Source organism: Rutidosis leptorrhynchoides, chromosome 11, assembly GCF_046630445.1.
Source record: "Rutidosis leptorrhynchoides isolate AG116_Rl617_1_P2 chromosome 11, CSIRO_AGI_Rlap_v1, whole genome shotgun sequence".
Taxonomy (NCBI): Eukaryota; Viridiplantae; Streptophyta; class Magnoliopsida; order Asterales; family Asteraceae; genus Rutidosis; species Rutidosis leptorrhynchoides.
The window spans coordinates 121,026,318-121,032,500 of record NC_092343.1 but is presented as its reverse complement, the minus strand read 5'-3'; positions in this window follow the sequence as shown (position 1 = coordinate 121,032,500).

Below are 6,183 nucleotides of genomic sequence, written 5' to 3'. Positions count from 1 at the left end.
CATAGAAACCTTTTCTTATTAGCTTTTGCGCCTTCAAGTTACTAATAAGATTTAACTTCGCGTTGCTCTTTTCTCCGTACACCATTAAGGGTTTTCCCTTTTTGCGCATAATGCGAATCGCATTTTTGTAACATATAACCTCTGCTCTCTCCTTTTTCAACTACTCCATACCAATTATCACATCAAAACTCCCTAAGTCTGCTGGTATTAAATTAATCTTAAATGTTTCGTCAGCCAGTTTAATTTCTCTATTCCGACATATTTTATCTGCTGTAATTAATTTACCGTTTGCTAATTCGAGTAAAAATTTATTGTCCAAAGGCGTTAATGGACAAGTTAATTTGGCACAAAAATCTCTACTCATATAGCTTCTATCCGCACCCGAATCAAATAAAACATAAGCAGATTTATTGTCAATAAGAAACGTACCCGTAACAAGCTCCGGGTCTTCCTGCGCTTCTGTCGCATTAATATTGAAGACTCTTCCTCGGCCTTGACCATTATTATTCCCCTGATTTGGACACATATTTTTATAATGTATCTTCTTCCCGCATCCAAAACAAATAATGTCGGCATAATTTGCTCCGACATTATTTGTTCCTTTAGCCATTGATCCGTAGATTTCGCACTTCGTCGCACCATGGCCCTTTCTATTATGCGTAGTACATGATGCCGTACAGAACCCAGTCGGATGGTATCCTTCACACCTCTGGCATGGTTTCTGCCTCTTGTTGTTATTGTTGGGATTGTTGTTGTTGCGATTGTTATTGTTGTTGGAACGGTTGTTGTAGTTTTTGTAGTTGTTGTTGGGATTAGATTGTTGTTGTTGCAATTGATGTTGCGGTTGTTGTGATTGTTGTTGCGATTGTGGTTGTGATTATTTTTGTTGTTGTATTGGTGACCCTTGTCACTGTTTTCTTCCCACTTTCTCTTGATTTGCTTCATTTTGGCCTCTTCGGCCGCCTGCTCTTTAATTCTTCCCTCAATCTGGTTTATGAGTTTGTGAGCCATTCGACTTGCCTTTTGTATGGAGGTGGGCTCGTTTGAACTCACGTACTCCTGAATCCTTTCTGGTAACCCTTTTACAAACGCGTCGATCTGCTCTTCTTCATCTCCGAACACTCTTGGACACAATAGGCATAACTCTGTGAATCGTCGTTCGTATATGGTAATATCGAATCCTTGCGTTTGTAATCCTCTAAGCTCTTTCTTGAGCTTATTGACCTCATTTTTGGGATGGTACTACTCATTCATCATGTGTTTGAATGCTGACCACGGTAGTGCGTAAGCAGCATCTTGTCCCACCTGCTCGAGATAGGTGTTCCACCATGTTAACGCAATACCTGTGAAGGTATGCGTAGCGTACTTTACCCTATCTTCTTCAACACACTTACTTATGGCAAACACCGATTCAACCTTCTCGGTCCACCATTTTAATCCGATTGGTCCTTCGGTTCCATCGAACTCAAGGGGTTTACAGGCAGTGAAAGCCTTGTAGGAGCATCCTACACGATTTCCTGTGGAATTTGCTCCACTGCTAGACCCTGAATAATTATTGTTGTTTTGCATTGCCTCCTGTACTGCGGCTATGTTTGCAGCAAGAAAAGTACGGAATTCTTCCTCGCTCATATTCAAGTTCTGTCGAGTAGTCGGTGCCATTTCCTTCAAAAATAGCCAAAAGAGTTAAGTTAATCATATAGAATATTAGGAGTAGTCAATAGTATTTCGTAGCATAATATGAACTTATTTATAAAAGCCTTTTCTTCATATTAGCGTTTAATAATTTTTAATTCGGGTAGTACCTACCCGTTAAAGTTCATACTTAATAGCTAGCGCAAAAATTAACTACTACTATCGAAATAATATTCTATCATGGAAAACTTAATTCATTAATATTTCACACTTAAACTTTTGATATAATATTTTACAATCATACTATACCGCTATTTTACATATAGCATAAAAGTACAAGCACGTTATCATACATATTTTACAAGACATGATAAGATTAAATGACTTCCACTCTTTTATTCAGACTTGTTTGCTTCATCTTCCTCGGACTCGGTTCGTTTTTCTAATTTCCTAGGGATAATGAAATGTCTCGTTCATATTGATTATAAACGTTTCATATTAATTGATTTCGTTACGAGGTTTTGACCTCTATATGAGACGTTTTTCAAAGACTGCATTCATTTTTAAAACAACCATAACCTTTATTTTATTAATAAAGGTTTCAAAAGCATTACGTAGATTATCAAATAATGATAATCTAATATATACTGTTTACACACGACCATTACATAATGGTTTACAATAGAAATCTATTACATCGACATATGTTTCTTAAATGCAGTTTTTACACAATATCATACAAACATGGACTCCAAATCTTGTCCTTATTTTAGTATGCAATAGCGGAAGCTCTTAGTATTCACCTGAGAATAAACATGCTTTAAACGTCAACAAAAATGTTGGTGAGTTATAGGTTTAACCTATATATATCAAATTGTAACAATAGACCACAAGATTTCATATTTCAATATACATCCCATACATAGAGATAAAAATCATTCATATGGTGAACACCTGGTAACCGACATTAACAAGATGCATATATAAGAATATCCCCATCATTCCGGGACACCCTTCGGATATGATATAAATTTCGAAGTACTAAAGCATCCGGTACTTTGGATGGGGTTTGTTAGGCCCAATAGATCTATCTTTAGGATTCGCGTCAATTAGGGTATCTGTTCCCTAATTCTTAGATTACCAGACTTAATAAAAAGAGGCATATTCGATTTCGATAATTCAACCATAGAATGTAGTTTCACGTACTTGTGTCTATTTTGTAAATTATTTATAAAACCTGCATGTATTCTCATCCCAAAAATATTAGATTTTAAAAGTGGGACTATAACTCACTTTCACTGATTTTTACTTCGTCGAGAAGTAAGACTTGGCCACTGGTCGATTCACGAACCTATAACAAATATGTAAATATATATCAAAGTATGTTCAAAATATATTTACAACATTTTTAATACGTCTTACTGTTTTAAGTTTATTAAGTCAGCTGTCCTTGTTAGTAACCTACAACTAGTTATCCATAATTAGATGTACAGAAATAAATCGATATATATATTATCTTGAATTAATCCACGACCCAGTGTATACACGTCTCATGCTAGATCACAACTCAAAGTATATATATTTTTGGAATTAACCTCAACCCTGTATAGCTAACTCCAACATTACTGCATATAGAGTGTCTATGGTTGTTCCAAATAATATATATACATGGGTCGATATGATATGTCAAAACATTTGTATACGTGTCTATGGTATCCCAAGATTACATAATATATTAGAATACATGTATAATACAATATAAGTTAGCTAGGATATGATTTTTATAGAATTGTTAAACATTTCCCGTAGCTAAAAAGATCAAAAATATCCAATCTTATTTTACCCATAACTTCTTCATTTTAAATCCGTTTTGAGTGAATCAAATTGATATGGTTTCATATTGAACTCTAATTTAAGAATCCAAATAGAAAAAGTATAGGTTTATAGTCAGAAATTTAAGTTACATGTCAATTACTAAAGAGGTAGTCATTTCCGTCAAAAGAACGATATCTTGATGACCATTTTGAAAAACATACTTTCACTTTGAATTTAACCAAGATTTTTGGATATAGTTTCATGTTCATATGAAAAATCATTTTCCTAGAAGAACAACTTTTAAATCAAAGTTTATCATAGTTTTTAATTATCCAAACCAAAACAGCCCCCGATTTCACTACGACGGCGTATATCCGATTTTATGGTGTTCATCGTGTTTCCAGGTATTAAATCATTAAGTTAGCATATCATATAGATATAGAACATGTGTTTAGTTGATTTTAAAAGTCAAGTTAGAAGAATTAACTTTTGTTTGCGAACAAGTTTTGAATTAACTAAACTATGTTCTAGTGATTTCAAGTTTAAACCTTCGAATAAGATTGTCTTATATGTATGAATCGAATGATGTTATGAACATCATTACTACCTCAAGTTTTCTGGATAAAACTACTGAAAATTAGAAAAATGGATCTAGCTTCAAAGGATCTTTGGATGGCTTGAAAGTTCTTGAAGCAGAATCATGACACGAAAACAAGTTCAAGTAAGATTTCCACTCGAAATAAGATTGTTATAGTTATAGAAATTGAATCAAAGTTTGAATATGAGTATTACCTTGGATTAGAAAGATATCTTACTGTAAATAAGAAAAATTTCTTGAAGTTGGATGATCACTTTACAAGATTGGAAGTAAGCTAGCAAACTTGGAAGTATTCTTGATTTTATGAAACTAGAACTTATAGAATTTATGAAGAACACTTAGAACTTGAAGATAGAACTTGAGAGAGATCACTTAGATGAAGAAAATTGAAGAATAAAAGTGTTTGTAGGTGTTTTTGGTCGTTGGTATATGGATTAGATATAAAGGATGTGTAATTTTGTTTTCATGTAAATAAGTAATGAATGATTACTCATATTTTTGTAATTTTATGAGATATTTCATGCTAGTTGCCAAATGATGGTTCCCACATGTGTTAGGTGACTAACATATGCTACTAAGAGCTGATCATTGGAGTGTATATACCAATAGTACATACATCTAAAAGCTATGTATTGTACGAGTACGAATACAGGTGCATACGAGTAGAATTATTGATGAAACTGAACGAGGATGTAATTGTAAGCATTTTTGTTAAGTAGAAATATTTTGATAAGTGTCTTAAAGTCTTTCAAAAGTGTATGAATACATATTAAAACACTACATGTATATACATTTTAACTGAGTCGTTAAGTCATCGTTAGTCGTTACATGTAAATGTTGATTTGAAACCTTTAAGTTAACGATCTTGTTAAATGTTGTTAACCCAATGTTTATTATATCTAATGAGATGTTAAATTATTATATTATCATGATATTATGATATATTAATATATCTTAATATGATATATATATACATTTAAATGTCGTTACAACGATAATCGTTACATATATGTCTCGTTTCGAAATCATTAAGTTAGTAGTCCTGTTTTTACATATGCAGTTCATTGTTAACACACTTAATGATATATTTAAATATCATTTTATCATGTTAAATAAAGTGTATCAATATCTTAATATGATACATATGTATTTAGTAGACGTTATCATAACGATAATCGTTATATATATCATTTCGAGTTTCTTAACTTAGTAATCTCATTTTTTATGTATATCACACATTTTTAATATACTTAGTGAGATACTTACTCATCATAATCTTATGTAAACCATATATATATGTCTATATATACCACAATATGTAGTTTTTACAAATTTGTAACGTTCGTGAATCGCCGGTCAACTTGGGTGATCAATTGTCTATATGAAACTTATTTCATTTAATCAAGTCTTAACAAGTTTGATTTCTTAACACGTTGGAAACATTTAGTCATGTAAATATCAATCTCAATTAATATATATAAACATGGAAAAGTTCGGGTCACTACAGTACCTACCCGTTAAATAAATTTCGTCCCGAAATTTTAAGCTGTTGAAGGTGTTGACGAATCTTCTGGAAATTGATGCGGGTATTTCTTCTTCATCTGATCTTCATGCTCCCAGGTGAACTCGGGTCCTCTACGAGCATTCCATCGAACCTTAACAATCGGTATCTTGTTTTTCTTAAGTCTTTTAACCTCACGATCCATTATTTCGACGGGTTCTTCAATGAATTGAAGTTTTTCATTGATTTGGATTTCGTCCAACGGAATAGTGAGATCTTCTTTAGCAAAACATTTCTTCAAATTCGAGACATGGAAAGTGTTATGTACCACCGCGAGTTGTTGAGGTAGCTCCAGTTGGTAAGCTACTGGTCCGACACGATCTATAATCTTGAATGGTCCAATGTACCTTGGATTTAGTTTCCCCCGTTTACCAAATCGAACAACACCTTTCCAAGGTGAAACCTTAAGCATGACCATTTCTCCAATTTCAAACTCTATATCTTTTCTTTTACTGTCCGCGTAGCTCTTTTGTCGACTCTGAGCGGTTTTCAATCGTTGTTGAATTTGGATGATTTTCTCGGTAGTTTCTTGTATTATCTCCGGACCCGTAATCTGTCTATCCCCCACTTCATTCCA